This window comes from Mobula birostris, chromosome 31, assembly GCF_030028105.1.
Source record: "Mobula birostris isolate sMobBir1 chromosome 31, sMobBir1.hap1, whole genome shotgun sequence".
Classification (NCBI taxonomy): domain Eukaryota; kingdom Metazoa; phylum Chordata; class Chondrichthyes; order Myliobatiformes; family Myliobatidae; genus Mobula; species Mobula birostris.
The window spans coordinates 31,305,727-31,330,554 of NC_092400.1; the positions used below are offsets into that span (position 1 = coordinate 31,305,727).

The window sequence follows — 24,828 nt, forward strand, 5'->3', positions numbered from 1 at the left end:
AGATGCTGCCTGACCTGCTGAGTTCCTTCAGCACTTTGTGTGTGTTGCTCCACTTCTACTCAGTCAAGCCTGTAATAATTTTGTACATTTCAATGAGATGATCTTTCATTCTTCTGAACCCAAGTGAGTACGGACCCAGTTGACTTAACCTTTCTTTACACATCAAAGTTGCTAAACCAAAAACCAACCTGGTGAACCATTGTTGCATTTCCCCTAACACAAGGATATCCTTCCTTAGGTAGAGAGACCAGACATATACACAATACTCCAGATGTGTTCCCATCCCTGTTTGCTGTACTTCAAGGACATTTCCAGGGACTCGTGTACAAGGACATCCAGATTCTTCTGAACACTCACATCTTGCAGTCTTGCCCTTTTGCTCATTATGACACGAGGCCATTCAGCCCACTTCCAGCAATCCTACCAGTCCCACAGATCCTTTTCTTATTTCCTGAGCCCTGCAACCTTTTCCCTCTCATACGCACATCGACTCCCTTCTGATTCTTTCCTCGCTTACTTACCCCAAGGGTAATTTACAGTAGTCGATTAACCTGCAGACATTATGCTTAGGGTGTGAAAGGGATCCAGAACATCCAGTATCACAGGGAAATGTGCAAACTTCACACTGACAGCAGCAGTAAGAGCTGTACCATTTAAAAAGTAAGTCACCTTTCCATTTTCCAACAAATACACCATTCACACTTCGGATAAAGAAAGCAGAATTTCCTAAAACTCTATGTTGCCCACCTTATCAGAAACATTACCTTTATATAGTTGGTTTCTTCCAACTGAACTCAGTTGCTGAAGCTTCCACTTGTAATACAGACTGTGGGTTATATTTTATCTTCACCCTGTGCAATATGAAACTCTAAGTTCCCAGTTAGTTACTGACTCAGTGACTCAACTATCCAGCATCTTTCAACATTTCACTATCTCCGCCTGCCTTTCCTTACTCCTGTGGCAACCAGTGCAGCAAAACATCTTATTAATTACAAGCAAAACAGATGGGAGTTGAAGTTCAGAATGAGGTCACGTTTCTCTGCCAATAAAATTAAGCAGTGTCAAAAATGGAACAATGATCACTAACTTTTTCTAAAAGAATGGAATTCTGTACCCTGCTGTAGATGGATACTAATTAGTTGTAGCAGAGAAACTAAATGTAGTCCAACATCAGTTTGCTGATTTGAGAAAAATCAGTGGTTAACAAGTAAGTATTTTCCACAGCTCATCAGTATTGCAAATCGTTCTCTCAAATACCATTCATTGCCAGCAAACTAATTTTTATACATCTTTTCCTTTCATATTTGTACTAACTTTTATAGACAGAGCAATAGTTACACAGCCGTTTTGTTTTTGTTGCCTTCCTTAAATGAACTTAACAGGAATAGCTGGGCTTTGAGGGCACTCGGAAGTAAAGTTGATCTAATTCACAGCAGTGCATTTTGCATCAAGAATCAGAATTCTTACAGTTCTCCCACACTTTGGCTTTGTACAATTATTTTCTGAGCTCGAAGAAAAAAAGACCTTGAACTTGGGAATAACTAGATGGGTTCCTCACTGTGGCTGGGTAAATAGTGTAGCGAGGTCTTAGCTGTATGAGGAGAATAAGCAATTGCTAACTAATTAGCAAGCACCAATGATCAAGATGAGTTCTTTATTGTTTTAAAATTCAAGGTTTCAGATTTTTACTCTATTTAATAGCTAAAAATGAAAAATAAAGACTTCAGTTCTCAAATGCTTTAAGTGATTCCATACACCTGTGGACAGAAACAGAGTTAACTTTTTAGGTTGACAAGCAGAAGCTGGAAAAGTCAGAAAACAATGATTTAAGATGGAAGACAATGCAGGAATGGAAAGGAAAAATCCTCGTGCCCATGAATGTCCTGGATCCCTTTTGTTTTCTCCACCCCTCTCCATTTCCTATTATTTAAAGATGCCTGTTTTCTAACTTTTTATAGCCTGGCAGAGATTGATCTGAAATATTAACTTTGTTTCTGTCTTCACAGATGCTGCCTTAGCTGCAGAGTGTCTCCAGCATTTTCTGTTTTTGTTAATATTTCAAGTCACTGCTCTTTCTCAAAGAGAAATCAGTAAGTGTGAAACCAGGTGTGTGCACAACATAGGGAGTCAAGCAGGGGGATGTAACACACAAGCCCCTTACCCCTGCCCAATCAATCACCTTAAAAAAAATCACTTCACCCATAATATCATTGGCCAAATTTCAGTTCCTTCTCAAATATCTGCTCCATCTTCCTCTGTACATATGCTACCCGAATTGCTGAGTTTTATCAGCATACTTCACTTTTATTTTATACTTTGTTGATGTTGCTTACTGGGCCTATTAATACTCGGAAGATCTCTTTCAACTTCATCTTAAGCTAATTGAGGAAAGTTACGCTGATTGCTTTACTTCTATCTGTAATACCACTTGTATGATTAAATTTCATCTGCCTTTGATTCATTCAGTTATTTATTACACCCAACTCATATTTCAAGGCTACCATACTAGATTGATTATCAATCCCTATTTACTTTATTCATTTATGGACTGAGGGGATTACTGTAGAACTGACATTTATTGCACTTTTCCAATTGTCCATGTGTTTTTTTTTCCTGAAATACTGTAGAGCTTGTGGTGAAGATATTCCTACAATATTATGAGGTAGAGGATTCCAGTACATAGCTACAGCAATCATACAACACCGATAAATGATGAGCACCTCTGCACCATCCACCACAAGCAGGACTTCCCAGTGGCCAAACATTTCAATTCTGATTCCCATTCATGTTCCAATGTGTGCCAAGATGAGGCCACCTTCAGGGTGGCCTCTGGTTACCCTCCACTTGCGTACCCTCCAATCCATTTTTCCTTCCAGCGAACATATTCCCCACTCCCCCACCCCCTTCCTCTATTCCCCACTCTGACCTTTTACTTCTCACCTGCCTATTACTTCTCCCTGGGTCCTCTCCTCCCTCCCCTTCTCCTATCAAATTCTCACTATTTATAAAGCTGGTGAGAGAAAATAGATATCAACAGACCAGTTAGCCAAACATCCGTAGTACAGAAAGTGCTCAAGTCTATTAAAAGGATGTACAACAGGACATTCAGAAACTACAAACAAGATTAAGCAAAGTCAGCTTGGATTTATGAAAAGGAAACTGGAATGACAAACCCACTGGAGTTTTTTTGAGGATATAACTGGTGGCAGATAAAAAATCTATGAATGATGGTGTATTTGAACATTATTTGATCAAGCCCTCCAATCCAATGCAAAATTAAAATACATGTAATTAAGGTAATATACTTCAGGGTTGCTGGCATGGAAGCAGTTGGTGGATGATCATAAGAGCAGCTAGTGCATATGACAAGTCCTCCTTAAGTAACCACTGATGCCAGGCAGATGATCTCTGCAGAGTATTGATAATGGCTAGGGTCACCCATCTTGTAAAGACACTGCCCAGAAGGCAGCAATGGCAAACCACTTCTGTAGAAAGATTTGACAAGAACAAATATGGCCAACATGATCGCCTACATCTGGCATGGCGGCATGGTACATATTGATGATGATACTTCAGGGACTGAAAACGTTAAAAGATAGTAAACTGGTTCTTCAGAGATGACAGAAAGCAACCAACAGGGTACTGCAGGGATCAATACTTGTGGCTCAGCTGTACACTATATATGTCAATGATTTGGATAAGGAAACTGAATTTCAAGTTTCTATAACTACTGATGACACAAAGCTAGTTTTGATTGTTGCTGGTGAGGAAGACTCAAAAAGGCTTCAAGGTGATTTAGACGAGCGTGTGGGCAAATATGAGACGCATGTATTAAAGGTGAAGGTATCCACTTTAGCTGGAAAAAGTGAAAGGCAGAATATTATTTTAAAGGTGTTCCATTGGGAAACATCAATGTACAAAGGGACCGTGACGTGCAAGTGCAACAAGAGGTTAAGGAAAATGATATGTTGCAAGAAGTTTGCAATACAGAACCGAGGATCTTGTTACAGTTAACAGTGCCCAAAGAATTGCCTGTAGTCATGGTATTCAAAAAGAATATACATGCCATAGAAGGAATTCTGTGAAGATTCACCACACTGATCTCTGGGTCAATGAAAAGGTCATACAAGGTTGACTAAGTCTGCATTCACCAGAGTTCAGAAAAATGAGAGTAGATTTCATTAAGATGCACAAAACTCTGATACAGTTAAATCTACTGAAAGCAGGGAAAATGACATCCCTGGCTGTGGTGTTCCATCCCAGGGAACACAGTTTTGGGATTTGGGTTTCGACATTTAGGATTGAGGTGATGAGAAATGTCTTTACTTAGAAGGTGTCCAGCTTGTGGAATGCTCTAACACTGAAAGAAGTGGAGGCAAAGTCTCAGATCGTATTTAAGAGGAGGTAGGTAGATTTTCTGTATATGAGGGGAGAGAACAGGAAAATGGTGGTATAAAGGGGATCAACTATGGCAGACCATGGAATAGAGGACCTCTCTGTAGTAGCCATGACAAGCAAGCAGTGAGACGTGGTACAAATCAAAAGAACCAATTAGAGTAACTGTGAGGATGGAAAGATGAAAGAAACCATGAATTTCACCTCCATTGACAAGTCAATCCAGGTACATCTATGTTACTGTGAGGTCGCAGCACTTCATAGATTTTGGGAAGATCAAAGAATTAGTTTCAACAATGGCTCTTTAAATAGCATGGTTTCGAGGGAAGTGGATTTAGAAGATATGGATATTCTGTAAATAAATAAGAATATTCCTGTGCCGATTTGTCCAGGTCTGTCTACGGTGGGTTAGATATAAAGTCATTCACTAAAGGATACCAAGTCTCTAACCTGTTCCTATAGCTATAGTTTTGATGTGAATGGTCCAGTTAATATTCTGGTCAACACTCACCTCCAGAACTTGGTAATACTAAAGTCATTGTATACCAAGTGAAGTGATTAGATTTAATCACATGTATTTAGTTGTTAATTTTGTTATCAGCATGATTTAGAAATAGCAAGAGTTCCTGCATTTATCCTGAGAAGAGCATGGCATAGAAATTCCAGTGCCCTCTGAAGGGTGTACTTAATTGGCATTATGACCGTGTGCACTGCCATGTCGGTAGCTTCAGCACAGCGCATTGTTTTGATCTATTTAAAAGTTCTTGCTACTGCAGGCATTTAGGAACGGCAACCTGGAATAATTCTGAGGCCAGGAAGCTGATACCATGAATTTGACCTTCAGAGACAAAGCAATCCAGGTGGAACTACAATAATGTGTTTGAGATCACGAGTTCACAAATCTCAGAGAAGTCAAAGAATTTATTTTTAGTATCAACTCTTTGAATGACATGGTTTCAAGGGAAGTGGATTTAGAAAGGTCTGATTCTGTAATCATATAAGAGGGATCACTTTTCAGACTAGTGAGGTTGAAAATCACATTGCAGACAACATTTTGTTAACTGCATATAGATTTATCATTAATGTCTTTGGAGTATATGATGCCAAAAGTACAAAACTGTGGTAAATGACAATCACCCAGAAGGGTCAAAAACTGACTTGCACTTAGGGGGTTCAGACATTTGGGTATCAGTGCAGGATTCCTTTGCATCAAGTGAAATGTATTTTAATTCCATAGTAAGAAACCTTTGTTGAGCAAAGATCTTGATATCTCCTCCCTTAGGTGCTGATTTCCCAACTTAATCTCCAAGTTCCCCCTGACTAACTGTCACCCAAAACCTTGTATGTCAAGTGTCAATTAATGTTTAAGCAGGAAGCACACAACAATTATTAATGCACCACGTAATAATGGATTAGACCTGCTCAGTGGGCATTAATGAATTTTTAGTTTTTTTTACTTTTACACTGCTATTGTTCGGTGAAGTGCTGTAAAGCTGTGATATACACTCAGTGGGCACACCTGTACACCTGCTCATTAATGCAAATATCTAATCAGCCAATCATGTGGCAGCAACTCAATGCATAAAAGCATGCAGACATGGTAAGGAGGTTCAGTTGTTGTTCAGACTGAAAATCAGAACGGGGAAGAAATGTACTTAAGTGACTTTGACAGTAGAATGATTGTTGGTGGTTTGAGTATCTCAAAAACTACTGATCTCTTAGAATTTTCACACACAACAGTCTCTAGAGTTTACAGAGAATTACACAAAAAAAAACCCAAAAAAAGTGTGCAGCAGTTCTGCAGGTGAAAATGCCTTGTTAACAAGAGAGGTCAGAGGAGAATAGCCAGTTGATGGGAAGGCAACAATAACTCAAGTAACCTTTCTGAATACACATCACATCAAACCTTGAAGTTTATGGGCTACAGCAGTAGAGTACCATGAACATACACTTAGAGGCCACTTTATTAGGTGGAGGAGGTACTATTTGTAAGTTGCAGCTGTAAAAGAAGCATCATATCTAAAGCTTATCCACAGTATGCAGAGATTTGAGCAGAAATAAGACTTGAAGGCTTATTGCTCCAAGCTTTAGGAAAAAATAACATAATAAATAAAATATTGCTTGTTATTATGAAGTTGAACAAATAGAAATTTAGTATGCAACCATGAAATAACTAATAAAACTTCCAATTGTTTGTATTTGTACTGAATATTAACAAAACATAAACATGTAAGAAATAAGAAATTACACATTAAATGGACCTGGGTATATCGGGCATAACTCCAAAAATTTGTAGATGTTATGAAAGTTGGGAAAAGAAAATAGCAATGAATATTAACAAAAGACATTAACAGGACACAGACAATGATGTGATGAAGTTGGAACCATTTAGTAGTGAAGCTCATTTTATGAAGAATTTGTTTTATTGTGTTAAAGATGCTGTACATATGTAAGTTGTTAACATTGTAGGAGAAACTCATTGGGGAAAGAACCAGCAAACTTTAAAGGCAGTGCAGGAATATAAAAATCTGGGAACACATGTACATAAATCTTTGCAGGGCAAGTTGAGTAGCAAGTTACAAAGCCACTCAAAATCAGAAAATGCTGCATACACTTAGCAGATCATTCAGCATCTGTGGAAAGTTTCAGATTTGCAATCCTTCATTAGAAGTTATGCTAAACCTCCATTAAACAGTTGTCAACACAGCCAGACTTCAGGGGCTAGTTCAGCACAGCACATGCTCAAGAAGGATGCCAAGACCTTGGATACCATGCAAAACAGATTTACTTAAATTACGTCAAGAAGCATGGAACTTTCATAAAGTGAATAATATTAAAAAGCTGGGACTGTTCGTTTTGGAGACAAGAAAGTTAAAGGGAAATTTGATAGAGGTGCAAAGATCTTATTTTCTTATTTCTTTAATGGACTAAGAAAATATGTCATTCAACCCACTGAATCTTATGTCAACTCAGAGTAACCACAAAGTTCAAAGTAAATTTATTATCAAAGTACATTTATGTCACCATATACAACCCTGAGATTCACTTTCTTGTGAGCATACTCAATAAATCTATAGAATAATAACCATAACAGAATCAATGAAAAAACACCCAATTTGGTGGTTCAACGAGAGTTCAGAAGACAACAAGTCGTGCAAATAGAAAATGAAGAAATAATAAAATAAATAAATAAGCAATAAATATCAGAAAATGAGATGAAGAGTCCTTGAAAGTGAGAATATTTCAACAATGGGACACATGGAATGTAGTTATCCTCCTTGGTTCAAGAGCCTGATGGTTGAGGTGGTGTGAGTCCTGAGCCTTCCATACCTTCTTGCAGCAGCAAGAAGACAGCATGTCCTGGGTGGTAGGGTCCCAATGATTGATGCTGCTTTCCTGCAACAGTGTTTCAAGTAGATGTGCTCAGTAGTTGGAAGGGCTTTACCTGTGATGGACTGGGCCATATCCACTACTTTTTGTACGATTTTCCATTCAAGGGCATTGGTGTATCCACTCCAGGCCGAGAGGCAGCAACTTATCCACTTATCTCTTTCACCACGCATTTCGCTGAAACCTATCCTCTTGCACATGCCCACTGATTCTTCCAACAGTCACGAGCTCTATAGGCAATTTGCCCTAGCCAGTTATTCTACTGAATGTGAAGAGAAACGAGAGCACTTAGTGGAAACACATGCAGTGTGAGAGAAAATGTGCAAATCCACAAAGGCAGCAGCAGAGGCTTGCACTGAAACCTGATCATTGGAAATGCGAGGGAAACAGCACTTCTCGCTCATATTTTAAGGTGCAACTATTCTTAGTTGTAAAGTCTTGGCAACCAGATATGCAGAATTAGGATAAACATAACAAAAAAGCAAAATAAGGGAAAATATACACAAAAAAAAATTAAAGATACAACAAACTGCTTAGAGAAAGGTGGAATTTCCAGAGAAACATTCAGTAAGGTGCCACATAAAATGGTACTGCAAAGGTAAGAGGGATACGTACAGTGTCTATAAAAATTATTCATCCCACTTGGAACTTTTCCTGTTTTATTGTTTTACAACATTGATCACAGCGGATTTAATTTGTTTTTTTTTTGACACTAATCAACAGGAGAAGACTCATGTCAAGGTGAAAACAGATCTCTACAAAGTTATCTAAATTAATTACAAATATAAAACACAAAATAATTGATTGTATAAGTATTCACCACCCCCCCCTTTAATATGATACACCAAATCATCACTGGTGCAGTCAATTAATTTTACAAGTCACATAATTACAAACGGTTTGTAGTTAAATGGAGATCTCTTTTTGGAGCCTTGTGTGCAGTCTATGTGTTTCAATTGATTGTAGTTAAAATATACAGGAATCTGGAAGGTCCAACTGCTGGTGAGTCAGTATCATGGCAAAAAACACACCAGGAAGACAAAAGAACACTCCAAGCAACTCCGCGAAAAGGTTATTGAAAAACACAAGTCAGGAGATGGATACAAGAAAATTTCTAAGTCACTGAATCTCCCTTGGAGGACAGTTAAGTCAATCATCAAGAAATACAAAGAATATGGCATAGCTGTAAATCTGCCTAGAGCAGGCCATCCACAAAACCTGAGTGACTGTGCAAGAAAGTAGCTAGTGAGGGAGGCCACCAAGAGACTTATGAAAACTCTGGAGGAGTTACAAGCTTCTGTGGTTGAGATGGGAGATAATGCACATACAACAACTGTTACCAGGGTGCTTCACCAATCACAGCTTTCAGGGAGAGTGGCAAAGAGAAAGCCACTCATAAACAAGAGAAAATCTGTAGATGTTGGAAATCGGAGCAACACACACAAAATGCAGGAGGAACTCGGCAGGCCCGGAAGCATCTAGGAACAGAGTACAATTGACATTATGAGCCAAAACCCTTCAGCAGATCATAGTAACGGATTCAATAATAGCTCTCCAGAGGAAAATAAATATATATTTAAGGGGGGGGGGGGGGAATTGAAGAGCTAAAATTGAACAGCAGATATAAGTAGGATTAAATGGATACTCATGGATACTCCTTCAATGAGCCAGTATATCCACCTGTTACTCTATGAATCACAAGAAGTGATTATCCATTGCAAGTCAGGCAATTTCCACAGGACACAAAAATAACATGGATGCAATTACATAGGTGTAATTGGGCAGGAAGGACCTGTTACCACACTCTGTATCTAAACAAAATAAAAACCCACAGCACAAATTGATCATTTGAATGCCTTTTTTCACCTTCTGCCACTGCTGCATTAAAGTAAGTTTACCCTTACTCTAGCTACTCTCCCTAGTTTTTCACCAGCTTTCCGCCCCTCTCTCCCATGCAGTAAAAGGTAATAGTCTATGTTATCTCAGCCACGTATGGGAATATAAATGTAAAATATATGGCCATCTATTGTTAAACTTCTTACCATGTAACTTAATATACCAATTCAGTAGAGCTCCCCATGCACTCCCCATCCCCAGGCATTTGATAAGGTATCCCATGCAAGGCTTATTGGGACAGTAAGGAGACATGGGATCCAAGGGGACATTGGTTTGTGGATCCAGAACCGGCTTGCCAACAGAAGGCAAAGAGTGGTTGTAGACGGGTCATATTCTGCATGGAGGTCGGTCACCAGTGGAGTGCCTCAGGGATCTGTTCTGGGACCTTTATTCTTCGTGATTTTTATAAATGATCTGGAGGAGGAAGTGGAGGGATGGATTAGTAAGTTGCTGATGACACAAAGGTTGGAGGTGTTGTGGATAGTGTGGAGGGCTGTCAGAGGTTACAGCGGGACATTGATAGGATGCAAAACTGGGCTCCTAAGTGGCAGATGGAGTTCAACCCAGTTAAGTGTGAAGTGATTCATTTTGGTAGGTCAAATATGATGGCAGAATATAGTATTAATGGTAAGACTCTTGGCAGTGTGGAGGATCAGAGGGATCTTGGCGTCTGAGTCCATAGGACGCTCAAAGCAGCTGTGCAGGATGGCTCTGTGGTTAAGAAGGCATACGGTGCATTGCCCTTCATCAACTGTGGAATTGAATTTAGGAGCCGAGAGGTAATGTTGCAGCTATATAGGACCCTGGTCAGACCCCAGTTGGAGTACTATGTTCAGTTCTGGTCACCTCACTACAGGAAAGATGTGGAAGCCATAGAAAGGGTGCAGTGGAGATTTACAAGGATGTTGCCTGGATTAGGGAGCATGCCTTATGAGAATAGGTTGAGTGAACTCAGCCTTTTCCCCTTGGTGCGAAGGAGGGTGAGAGGTGACCTGACAGAGGTGTATAAGATGATGAGAGGCATTGATTGTGTGGATAGTCAGAGACTTTTTGCCAGGGCTGAAATGGTTGCCACAGGTTTAAGGTGCTGGGGAGCAGGTACAGGGGAGATGTCAAGGGTAAGTTTTTTTACTCAGAGAGTGGTGAGTGCGTGGAATGGGCTGCTGGCAATGGTGGTGGAGGTGGATACAACAGGGTCTTTTAAGAGAATCCTGGATAGGTACATGGAGCTTAGAAAAATAGAGGGCTATGGGTAAGCATAGTAATTTCTAAGGTAGGGACATGTTCGGCACAACTTTGTGGGCCGAAGGGCCTGTATTGTGCTATAAGTTTTCTATGTTTTCTATGTTTCTATGCACCTCACCCCATTCCATCCTGCTCCAGAAAGGGAACAATTCAATTTATTTCCATAAGTTAATATATCATCAAGTTTATTACCTTTCAAAAAACATCTTGGTTTTAATTTTCTCTTTCCTCTCTCTTAAATTCATTCAGTCCCTCTTTTATTTATCTCATCTTATATCTGATTTGACTTAATTTCTTTTCTCTCCTTGGACATCCATTGCTTCTTTCCCAATTTTTCAGTTAAAGAGATGGTAAATTACAGAAAGTACTGGCTATGATCCCCAACACTTCATTATTCACATCATTATATTATTGCTTGTACCTACAGAAAGCTACAAGACAAAAACAATTTGAAGGGAAGAGAAAAATTGTAATACAACACACAAAATCCCACGCCCCACAAACGGTATTTATTATTTATTGAGATACAGCATGGAACAGGCCCTCCTGGCCTCTTTGAGCCATGCCAATTTAACCCTAGCCTAATCACAGGAGAACTTACAATGACCAACTAACCTAGCAACTAGTACATCTTTGGACTGAGAGAGTAAACCGGAACATCCAGAGGAAACCCATATGGTCATGGGGAGTACAGATAGTGGCAGTAAATGAACCCAAGCTGCCTCTACTGTAAAGCATTGTGCTAACCACTAGGTTGCTGGGCTGCTCGTTTCATTAGGTTTGAAAATTTTAGAATACTTGACACATTTAAAAATATCCCTAACCTTTATCCAGCCTCAGAGCCCCAGAGTTGTACATCTCCAATACAAATAATGACTAGGTTAGTGTATTTTACAAAACAACAATGGATTCAGAGGTGAACATTTCAGTTCAAACCATGTGATCTGGCCACAGGAGCTACCATCTGTTATGTCTGTTATATAAAGAAAGAATGCTGGAGCTCATTTTCAAGGACAAAACTTAAGCTCTTAACTCCTTGATGGCTAAGATACGCAAATCAGCCTTAAGCGCCTCTTCAATAACTTGTATAAACAAACTGTTCCTTCTGTATTTTACTTGTTACTAGATTTTTTCCATCAGCATTGGCTATCTTAGAATTGATAAATTTTGGTCTTACGTAATCCAATTATGATAACTAAAATTAATTACTCTTTAACTGCTGCTGTTATCTGCTTGTTGCTGAAATTGAACGATCTCATTTGAACTATAGCCAAATCACGATTAGTAAAAAAGATCAAAGTACACTTTTTGAGAAGACTGATAATATAAAATACATTCTTTATTACCAACTAGGTCTGTAATCAAGTCTCCATTTAGCGATTAGAATCATACTAAGTAAATTAATCTGTTAATACGTCTTTCAAACAGCAAAATAATCCACAATCATCAAAGACTATTTGCTCTGTGTATTATAATACCATAATACTCAATTTGATAAAAATAATCACTCACATTGAAAGTAGACAATGGAGGACATACAATTTCAGCTTATTTTTAAAAGCTGTTCTTGATAGAATGTTTATTCTGACTGGAAGATACAATATTTGTACACAGGACCCAGTAGCCTTCTTTAGTTAAGTTCCCTCCTACCTTATAATACATAGATCCGTACTCTTCTGATTTTTCACAGAATCATATGTTGCAGGTTCTCAACGTACATGGAGTATTTGTGCAATTTATAGTCAGATTATCTTTTGAGTTTACTTATTTCTTCTTTGGGAACTTCATGGTATTAATTTGACTTGATGTGGTACTGGCTGTACACTTCAGGAATCATAGTTCAACTCAGATTAGCACTGAATGAAACTAACCTTAATTAATGGAGCAGGAGAAGAACTGTATATGACCAAACTGTTATCAAGCTGTGGAAGATATTCATTCAGGAATTCTCTCCTGGAAAATATGTAGGTCTAGATTTCAAGAAAGCAATGGACACAGCTGTGGGTCAGACAGATAGTCAGGCTTCCAAATGAAGAAAGGGCAAGTTCAAGCCCATGCCACTGATATTATTTTTAGTCGAGTCTTCATGGTGTTGGGTAGATGCAAGTGGAGGGTGTGGGGACAGAAATAGCATTACAGGATAATTCAGCTTCGTGAATAAACTAGGGAGGAAGGATGAAAATTTAAGGGCTTGGTATAAACAATCAATCTATGGCAAAATAATGACAAATCATGTTCAAATGGGATACCAAACAAAAAAAAGGGGTTTTCAAAATGCAATCATATACAGTTTATTCAATTAAATTACTTTGATATACTGTTTTACATTTATAATCCAAACATTAAAACTTTTGGATGACTGAATCAGTTTTTAACATTTCTTAATAAAGTGCTAGAATTGCTTAAATACAGTTTTCCTTCAAATCACAAGTTGTTGATGTTATCTACCTATACTTTAGTATAAATTCAGACTGACTGAAATGCCTTTATCCACTTGAAATAGAATTCTCACCTTACAATACAAGATCACTTCAATCCCATGCAAATCATTTACAAATAGCAAAAGGTTTTTTAAAAAGTACATTACCCGTTACCTTCTCTAACTGAAAGCTCTAACACAATTTCGACTTCCCAATGAACTTACATAGAACCTGAGTGGATATCTCACAGCCTGGAATGATGCACTCATAGTTTAATGAGTTAACAAGATTATACGCAGAATACTACAGCCTGAGAAGCCAATCAGCCATCAATAAATCTCTTACGAACAAAGGAGACAGCATAAAAACTCATCTTGCCTTAATATGCATCTCAAACCTCTACCTACAGTTGCACGAACAAGTTTATGAACCCAATTACCTGGTTTTTTGCATTAATTACTCATAAAATGAGGTCTGATCTTCATCTAAGTCACAAAAATAGACAAACAAAATCCGCCTAAACTACACAAACAATTGCACTTCCTCTCGTCAATACTGAGTACACCATTTAAACAATCACAGTCTAGGTTCAAAAAGGTATCTGAACCTCTGGGGTACTGCCTTCTACAAAACCTATTTGCAGTCAGGTTGGAGTCAATGAGATGAGATTGGAGATGTGGGTTATAGAGGTGCCCTGCCCTATAAAAAAAAAGTCACACAAAGTCAGCTTAATGACAGAGCCCTCCCACCCCCACCCCCTTTGCCAATTCCTTTCCCCTTTTCCCTCTCTCTGTCACCATATATCCTTGCCTGCCCATCGCCTCCCTCTGGTGCTCCTTCCCCTTTTTCTTTCTTCCATGGCCTTCTGTCTCTTCCAGCTCTTTACTTCATCCCTCTCCATCCAGATTTCAACTATCACCTGGTTTTACTCTCTCCCTCCCCCCCACCTTTTAAATCTACTCCTCAGCTTTTTCACTCCAGTCCTGCCAAAGGGTTTCAGTCCGAAACGTCGACTATACTTTTTTCAATAGATGCTGCCTGGCCTGCTGAGTTCCTCCAGTATTTTGTGTCTGTCACACAGATTTTCAGCTTCTGCAGATTTTCTCTTGTTTGTGACTTAATGACAGAGCCTGTGCATTCCAAGAAAGATCTACACAATGCCTCAATCAAAACAACTTTTAGAAGACCTTAGAAGAAGAATTGCAGAGATGCATGAAACTAGAAAAGGCTACAAAAGCATTTCTAAAGACCTTAGTGCTCATCAGTCCACAATAAGAGAAATTGTCCCTAAATGGAGGAAATTCAGTACTGTTGCTACTCTCCCTAGGAGTGGGCATCCTGCAAAGATCACACCAAGAGCACAACTAAAGGAGGTGGGAAAAAAAAACAAGGGCAACAGCAAAAGACCTGCAGAAATCTCTCGAACTTGCTGAAGTCTCTGTTCATGTGTCCACTATAAGAAAAACACTGAACAAGAATGGTGTTATTGGAAGGACACCATGAAGGAAACCACTGCTCTCCAAAAAATCATTGCTGCTCATCTCAAGTCTGTGATGACCACCTGGATGCTCCACAACGCTTCTGGAACAATATTCTGTGGACAGATGAGACAAAGGTTGAACTTTTTGGCAGAAATGCACACTGTTATGCTTGGAGGAAAAAGGGCACAGCACACCAAAACCAAGGCCTCATCCCAACTGTGAGGCATGGTGGAAGGAGCATCATGGTTTGGGGCTGCTTTGCTGCCTCAGGGCCTGGACAGATTGCAGTCATTGAGGGAACAATAAATTCAAAACAGTATCAAGGCATTTTACATGAGAATATCAGGGTAGCAATCCGTCACCCGAAGCTTAATAGCAGTTGGGTAATGCAACAAGACAATGATCTGAAAGATAAGAGTAAATCAACAACAGAATGGTTTAAAAAGAGGAAAATTTGTGTTTCGAAATGGCCATCAGAGTCCAGACCTTGACTCAATTGAGATGCTGTGGCATGACCTGGAAGAGGGCTGATTATGCAAGGTATCCCAAAATATTGATGAACTGAAACAGTTTTGATTGGAGGAATGGTCTAAAATTCCTCCAAGCCCACGTGCAGGTCTGATCAACAGTTACTGGAAGCATTTGGTTGATGTTATGGCTGTGCAAGGAGGTCACACTAGTTACCGAAAGAAAAGGTTCACATACTTTTTCCAACAAATACGAGTTATATTGGATCATTTGTCTCAATAAATAAATGAACAAGGATAATCTTTTGTGTTATTTATTTAATTGGGTTTTCTTTATCTAGTTTTAGGACTTGCATGAAGATCTGATCACATTTTAGGTCATATTTATGGGGAAATAGAGAAAATTCCAAAATTCTAGCTGTAATTCCTCAAACGTCAATATAATAAATAATATGGTTAATTTTCATTTTGACAAGACCTTTCTATGCACAATTTGGTTGCTGCCTTACTCTGTGTTACAATGACTAGCCAATGCCAAATTAGCTGTGAAAAGGTTTTGGATTTTCTGAGGCCATGAAAAATACTCTAAGTTTGCAGGTTCCTGTTCTCCTTTTTAAAATAAATTACCAAAAAAGAAACAATGAAAGAACAAAAACTGGTGGACACTAATGGATAAGAATAAGTAACACTAGGTGAATTTAAAAGAACTGGAGGAGGCGTAACCAACTCAAGAGTTTCATATGTTCATTACAAAAATTCCCATGGTATTATATTTTGGAAACTTATCAAATAGTCATTTGAAGTAACAGATAAGTGATTTAAGGAGATAATCCAGTCACATTTCATTGTGTAAAAAAAAACTTCAAAGAAAATCTCATATCTTTCTATTTGAATTTAACCTCAGAGAGCATCATAATTGCCTGGGCTTCAATAATTTATGATGCCAAAGGGGAAAAAATGAACGAACAACACATACAGATTAAACATAACCTAACATGGAGGCAAAGAAGCTGACAGCCACAATTCTCATCTTAATTTAGCTCCAGATTTAATCTGCCACTGAATATCAATAAAGCTTTTCAAAATAAATAATCTTATAATTGTTATTTGTTCAACTGTATTCCAGCCCTCTGTAAGCCTTGAATTACTACTTGTACTTTTGCTATGTGTGATTTGAGAGCTGTGGCTTGTAATGCCTGGGACTATTTACAGCTCTGGAGATTATTAGGACAGTTCATTAAGGTTACGCCCACACTATGCTGGATAATTTTGAAAACGAAGCTTTTTCTCTTCATTTTGACTCTCTGTCCACACTAAAACGGCATTTTCATCCCCCGAAAACGGAGATTTTCAGAAATGGTCTCCAGAGTGAATAAATCTGAAAACGCCTAATATCCGTTGCAGTGTGTACGGGGTAACCGGAGCTTTTTAAAACCGCTGTCATGACGTGCCGGAACAGATGGCAGCAGCCCGGCATTTCATTGTTTTCTTCTTCATATTATTATTATTATTATTACTACTTTATTGTCGCCAAACGATACTGGAGCGTACAATGATCACAGTGATATTTGATTCTGCGCTTCGCAGAACCTAACAATTTCAGAACAGACAGCAACGAGACTGAAGCCAGAAGAGTTAGAAATGTACTCACCAAATACTTTGACCCATAGCTTACTGAATAAATAAGTATACTCACTTTGCCCTGTTTTCTGTCCTTGCTTGTATGAAGGTGGTTTACTTATTTATGCAAGTACTTCTCTGACAATAGATGTGTAACAGCCTAATGTAACATTGTATGGAAATACAAGATAACACTGATGCAGACATGTTTTATACATTTAACAAGGTGCTTTATTAATGCAACAGAGTTAGTCAGTTTTTCAATGTTCATCGTCAGCCAGGTCATACTGTCCGTGAACTCCCTGTCAGTTGCCTCCATACGCTCCAGTATTTGTTTTTTTTTAGTTTTAAGTTCTCCTGTGCGAGAGCCAAGAACAATTCCTTTTAAGTTTTTCTACTCTGTAACTGGACAAACGCGCACTAAGTATACCGTTTCCTCTTCGCTTGTTTTCTGTGTGTCCTGCACGTGCCCAGTAGAGGAGATTCGCCCAAATATCCGTGTTAGTGTGGACAGAGATATTTTGAAAAATGCTTAGTGTGTACACCAGTCATTTTTACTCGAAACCGGCGTTTTCAAAATTATCCAGCATAGTGTGGACGTAGCCTAAGTTGTGGTGGGAACGAGCATGTTTCCCTCAAATGCAGGGAAACCTTTCCTACTGCTATACTGAGACTGTTCTTTAATCACTGACTTGTTTCCTAGTGGTCACTGCGAAAATAAAGCAGCTGTAACTTTGCATTTAATCTTGATGAATGTAGTTTCAGTGTAATGAAGTAGCATGCTAAATGCCATTGTATTACTTCTAAAAATTAAAGATTAGCTTTATTTGTCACATGTGCATTGAAATATACAGAGAAATGCGTCATTTGCATTAAATCAAATCACCAAGGATTGTGTTGGGCAGCCTCCAAGTGTTGCCAACGTAGCAAAGTTCAAAGTTTGAAGTAAATTTATTACCAAAGTACAAATATGTCACCATATACAACCCTGAGATTTGTTTTCTTGCAGGCATACTCAGTAAGTCCAAGAAACATAATAGAATGAATGAAAGACCACACGCAAACGGACGTACAAACAACCAATGCGCAAAAGGCAACAAACTGCAAATACAAAAGAGAAGAATAGAAATAATAACAATAATAATAATAATAGGGAAGAGGACTAACAGACATTAAAAATCTACACAACAGTCATATAAACTTCTAAAGATATACCCTCACCAATGAAAACAGGAATCAGCACTCCACACAAACATATGCAATTCTGATAAAAAGTACACACCACTAAACTTAACGGAGACCACAACCCAGCAAAATGAAGAAATAATTACTACTGAAGAAAAAGTTAACTAAAGGAAGAGCATGACCCTCCATGGAAGACCTCCTCACGATCTGAGCTGACTAGATGTCACCAAGGAAGTGTCATAGATACAGAGGGTTCCTTCAGCAATACAGGACCAAGTGGTTAACACAAAAAATATCAAAAATACATAATAAAGACCAACAAATTCAAGGCGATAAATGTAGAAAATGCCGCGAAGAACCAAAAGCAATCCAACACATTACAGGATCCTGTAGTAGTTTAACACAATCTGATTACTTACTGTATACAGGCACAATCAAGTGGCAAACATCATTCATCAAAATCTTGCTTTAAAATACAAACTCATGAATGAAAGCACATCTTACTATAAAACAAGACTGAGCCAGTTTTAAGAGTCAGAATACTACAAATTGTATTATGACCAATCCATTATTACAGATAGGACAATCCATAATAACTGTCTGGATAGAATAATGCAGGATAAACAAGCAAGAACAACATATTTAATAAATTTAGCCAATCCAAACACACATAACTTACAGAAATCAATAATTACCAGAAATATGCTGAATTCAAAGAGGAAATTGAAAGACTTTTGGAACATGAACGAGGTACACATTGTCCCAATGGTAATATCTACAAGTGACATCATCCTAAAGGCACTACACTATAGTATTAAGCAATTCGGGTTACACAGTAATATCTATGTAAATCTTCAGAAAGTCACAATACTAAACACCACTAGAATAGTCCAAAAGCTCCTGGCAATTGACAAATGAGCGTACTTGGCTATGCCCGTACCTCAGCTTTTACCAGCTTGATCTGAGAGAGAGAAAAATAAATAAATAAAGAAGCACTAAATAACGAAAACATGAGATGAAGAGTCCTTGAAAGTGAGTCAGCGATGGGTGAGTGAAGTTGAGTAAAGTTATCCCCACTGGTTCAAGAGCCTGTTGTATAAAGGGCAATAACTGTTCCTGAACTTAGTGGTGTGAGCCCTGAGGATCTTGTACCTTCTTCCTGAAGGCAGCAGTGAAAAGAGAGCATGCCCTGGGTGGTGGGGGTCCTAGATGATGGATCCTGCTTTCCTGCGACAGTTCTCCAGTCAAGGGTATAACATACAACCTCCTAACAGGCAGCATTAATTAATTGAACCCCATTTGTACAACTGGTCCTGTGAAGCATTCATTTTGTACTTCTGACAAAGTTTTGGGCAGTTTCACAATCTTTTTTTTCAGGAGACATTAGTTCTTTATTTAGCAAAAGGTGCTGAACTCAAATGTCATAGTATTAAACATAAAATTACACAAGTGACCTTCAGCAGAATGACTAAACCTTCCTTTCACAGCTAAACACATCTGGCATTAGAGTTAATGATCCTCAGACTGATACTCCACTGTAATACAGAAAGTTGAGACATTAAATGAGATCCTTCATGTGTTCTATGATTCACTTCCACATAAAAGTTCTGCTTAATAAGGGCAATAGGCTCTCAGGTCATGTGGAGCAAGTATCCACCCTTGACAATTAAACCAGATAAGGTGGTCATAGATTTGTAAGCTCTTGATCACAAGACAGCTACAGTGTTTCTCTACATAATATTCCTTGTATTTCAAAGCAGAGTGCTGAGAAATGCTTCTATTGTATATTTAAGAATATACTTAAAATAAAATTTGTAGTGCATTGTTAAAGTGGAGCACTCTAGAACTCCATAATATCTAGCTTTGTACTAAAAAAAAAGCAAAAGGTTAGCTGGCTTGTCCTCTGGGAGATCTTTTTCACAAAGTTTTTGAACATTTTAATCTCCAGATTTAAATGAGTGCTTTGTTTGGGGATAAAAGTATGACCTTCAGATTTATTTTAGGAAACACAAAACAAAGTCACACCTGGTCACACAAAGATTTCATTATTTGTACAGAACTTGGACTAATCAGAATTCTTATTTATATTATATTAAATATGGAAAAAAGTCATTGATCTTTTGGTGAGCAACTTTTACCCTCTACAAAGAAATAAACAATCAGAATTTGGGGTTATAGATGGGAATGTGCGAGTTTATATGCCAGCTTCTCATTAATATCAAGCCTTGAGGCAAGACTACTACATCATGAGCACCAACTGCAATTTAGTAAGTAGAAAAAAGTTTAAATGATGTCCTCTGTGTCGGAGAAATCAATAGCAGTTTGGGGGACTGTGTAGCAGTATATCTCTATTTAATTTGATTGGGTGACCGTGAGCTTCTAGTTGCCTGTCAATTTAATTCTCCTACCCTAACCTTGGTTCCTAAGGTTGTCATAGCCAGGGGTGGTAGTGGGGATAAGCTCCCACTAGCTATAAAGTGCTCCAAGTGGTGTGTGACTCTAACAGACTCTGACAACCAAGTCCAACTCTTGGTCTTCACGTGTTGCTTAGCGGATCTGTTTCTACTGACAAGAGAAAGGCAAAGGTGAATCACTGGCGCCTCAACACCAGTTGTGTTGGGCAGGTGGGGTTTGTCAGCCGTGGATGGCAGCCCGCCTAGGAGAAGGAAAACTCTGATTTTAAACCTCCACTGCCTTACAGCCATACCCATCCACAGGAAAGGCTTTCGGAGTAAACCCAGTGGAAGAAATTTGGAGCCGGGGTCCCTAAGGCAGTTTGATATTGCTTACAACTTCACTCTGGCAACCTCTGCAACAACACTGGTGCCAAGCTGTATCAGTGCTTGTCCTTCCCTTGGACTACATCAGTGACATGGTAAACGGCAACCCGCTGCATGGGCAACAGCCGGTTCTTCAAATTTTCCTGCCCAGGCCTGCACCCTGGAGAGGTGACAGTCCACCAGAGGTGCAAACCCATGTCCCCTGGGATCGATGGCTACCTACTACCCTAGCCTCTTTGCTTTTTTCACTTACATTGAAACAGAGACCAACACAAACTCAAGGAACAGCAACTCATTTTTCATCGTGGTCCTAGTGACTTGGTGAAATCAACCTTGTCGCTGTCAGAACTGATTTTGAATCCTTTGACATGTTCAGCTGAAAAGTTATCAACCTGCCAATAAATGTTAACTTTATAGTTAGCTCAGACTTTTTTCTCCCAGTTTGTGTCGTATCTGCTGGCCTTTTCCATAAATTTCCTTTTCTTCAGATTGCCAGTAACAGAAATGTTCTGTGTATCACAGCTTCAGATTTTCAAAGTTTGAAGTACTTTTGTTATCAGTACATATATGTCACCACATACAACCCTGAGACTCATTTTCCTGTGGGCATACTCAGCAAATCTATGGAATAGTAACTGTAACAGGATCAATCAGAGTGCAGAAGACAACAAACTGTGCAAATACAAATATAAATAACTAGCAATAAATAACGAGAACATAAGTAATGAGATAAAGAGTCCTTAAAGTGAGATCATTTGTTGTGGGAACATCCCAATGATGTGGCAAGTGAGTGTAGTTATTCTCTTTTATTTAAGAGCCTGAAGGTTGAGGGGTAGAAGCTCCTTGAACCTTTTGGTGCAAGTCCTGAGGCTCTTTTCTCCCCTCCCTCTCATCTGTTCTCATTTATCTCCATTTAATTACACCTCTTCCAGTCAGGTGAGCTGCAGTTAACACCAATTCTCCCAAGCAGCACCAACACCACTGTGCATCTGGTTTCATTTGGTTTCCACCCTATCACAGGCCTTCCTTTGTTCTGTTCATTCTTTCCTTCCTATATAGCTAAAAACATGTTATTTTCTAACTTTTCTTTGCTCTGATAAAAGGTCTTCAGAAACAGGCCCAGTTAAAATGATAAAGTTAACTTTGATTTCCTCTCTACAGATGCTGCCTGACATGCTAAATACTTCCAGCAATTTGTTTCCATTTCAGATTTCCAGCACCTGCCGATTTTTTTTTGCCATTTGATATTTGATTAATGAGCAAGCACTGCACTGTCAGACATAATGTCTAAGGATGAGAAACTTTGGCAGGTTAGCTAAATAGTCATAGTCATAGTCATACTTTATTGATCCCCGGGGAGATTGGTTCCCGGGGGAAAATATAAGAGATGCTACGGTACTGTGTCAAGTAAAAGCAGAGGAATGGTCCTATCCCAGATTAATATATAGCTTCAACGAATCTCATTAAGTAAATAATATTTGTGAGAACCTACTGTGGGTGATTTGATGGCCTCATTTACTATGTTACAAAGGTGAGTACACTCCAGAATGACTTCACTGGGATGACTCAGATCTGTGAAAGGTACCACTCAAATGCAGAACTTCTTTCTTTCTTTCTTATTGGCACAAGTTATCTTGTTGCAAGAAAGAAGAGATAAACATTACTGTCAAAAGTTCCCAAGCCAGAGTGGAGGCCATGGGAGTGATTGTTATCCCTGCTCGAGTAACACATTAATGTAGTCAACTATTAATGAACTGCCGTAACAGACAACTTGTGAGCATAGAATAATCAACTGGTTAGATTTAAAGAAACCAGTGTCTGGGAAGATATATAAGTAAGTCCACTATATATTCCAACGTCTTTGAGCAGTCTATGAAACAATTTTATTTTTAAAGAAACATTACAAAACATAATTGTTGCCTGGCACTCTGGCTGTACGCTTAAATACTTTTGTTCAAAGCCTTCCACATTCAGAAAGGCCACTGGGCACAGAATAAAATATCAAAGTTTGAATTCATTGTATACATCTGTCTTCTCTATATGAGGGCCATAAATGATGTGGGCTCCATGATCTGAGGCAAGCTTTAATTTTAAGAAATAATTATATAAATCCAATTATTCCTGGTCATAATGTTGCCAAGGAGTCCGAAGCACCTATTTTTTTCCAGATAGGCACTCCTTCAGATATTTACTTACTAATTACTCCAACCATCTCAAATCCTCTCAGTAATAATGTATTTATGTTTACAATTATCACCCCCCAATTGATCCATATCGCTCTGCTGAACCAATTCCCCCCAAAATCAGCTGTTCCATGAAACCCCAATTCCTTCTAATTACTTAAATCTCCTCCACGTGCAGTCCTCCCTCCAGATTTTCATACCTCCACTCTCATTTCCCCTTCATCCTCTTTATTCACTCTGACCTTATCTACTTCCCCAATCTTCACTAACCCAAACAATTTCCAAACCAAATGAATTCTGCTGTGAACACTGCGATGGATGAAAGAACCTGGTGTTCATTTCAACATCCAAAGATTGTTCTTTCGTACATAATGTTTCATGTACAAAAGAACTTTGGATATTCCCGCAAATACCTTTTATCAGTCTATTTCTCATTGTGTATTTTTTTCTCTCTAGTCCCAGTTTCTAGCCTGATCACTCTCTGCAGTACCAAGATGAAAGCAACTCGGTGGGAAAAGTTGTACTACGGTAATATATTCTAACTTTCGAGCAATTGTAAGTCAAGGCTACTGGCCTTGCTGTGTTGCCTAGAAGATGTTTTGCCACTCATCCGAGAGGCTTCTTCAGTTCTAATCCATGGTGGGTAGTTTTCCATTTTATAAACTCTGTGAGTTGTTTAAAGGTATAACAATCACATGAGGGCTGTTAAAAGTCTTAGAAGGAATGAGAGGGTCATTCGTCTCATGTTTGCATGAATGGAGCTGTGAACTGCTGTGGAAATGCTGGGGTAAGGATGCTAGGACTGCATTGTAAGTAGCTGATAGGTGGTGTCATGCAGGGATGCGTTTTCCAGTTTGCCAAAGATGGCTTCTTTACCTCTCATTACCTCTATGACTTTTAACGACCCTCGTGTGATTGCTATACCTTTAAACAACTCACAGAGTTTATAAGCCAGAAACTACCCACCATGGACTAGAACTAAAGAGTGGCGAAACACTTTCTAGACAACACAGCGAGTCCAATTGCCTTGATTTACTACTGGTTGATATACAATGGCCTGGGTGATTGAGAACCTTCATAGACATATTCTAACATTCATGTTTATCTTTTATTTTTTTCTCAGTGTTTCCATTATCTGCTTTCCATAATTTGTTTAATGACTTCATGAGCTGAATGGCCTAATTCTGCTCCTATGTCTTATGGTCTTATTCCTATCCACTTGGCTTCACCTATCACCTGCTAGCTATCCTCTTTCCCCTCCCCCATCTCCTTATTCTGGCATCTTCCCCATTCCTTTCCAGTCCTGAAGAAAGGTCTCGGTCCGAAATGTCATTTTAGTTCCATAGATGCTGCCTGACCTGCTGAGTTCTTCCAATATTTTGCATGTGTGGCATGTAAACAACATGCTCAGAATGTTAGTGATGGGCTAACTTTCTATTTGTAACTGAATATGAGAAAAAAAATCTTTAGAATGAAGTAACATTCCAAATGCAGTTAATTAACAAAATTTTAAGACTATTTCACAGAATTCACAAGTCATTGAAAAAATCCTACTAAATTACACATCTGCAATTTGTTCAAGCAATTGCTTCTAGACCATAAGATGCAGGAGCAGAATTAGGTCATTTAGCCCATCATGTAACAAGTATTTTTACATTTTACAATAGTTGGCTTCTTGTAGCTGGTCATAAACCGCCAGAACTAAATTGATAAAATCAGTCTTCAAAAAATGGTTAATAGACAGCTTAAATGTATCTGTTCAAAAA

The 24,828-nt window shown here is 38.7% G+C and overlaps 1 protein-coding gene across 4 annotated transcripts in view; it reads right to left on the reverse strand.

The window, feature by feature from the left end:
* Positions 1-24,828, reverse strand: part of smtnb (smoothelin b) — a 276,940-nt gene that overhangs the window by 73,083 nt on the left and 179,029 nt on the right. The window lies entirely within an intron of this gene.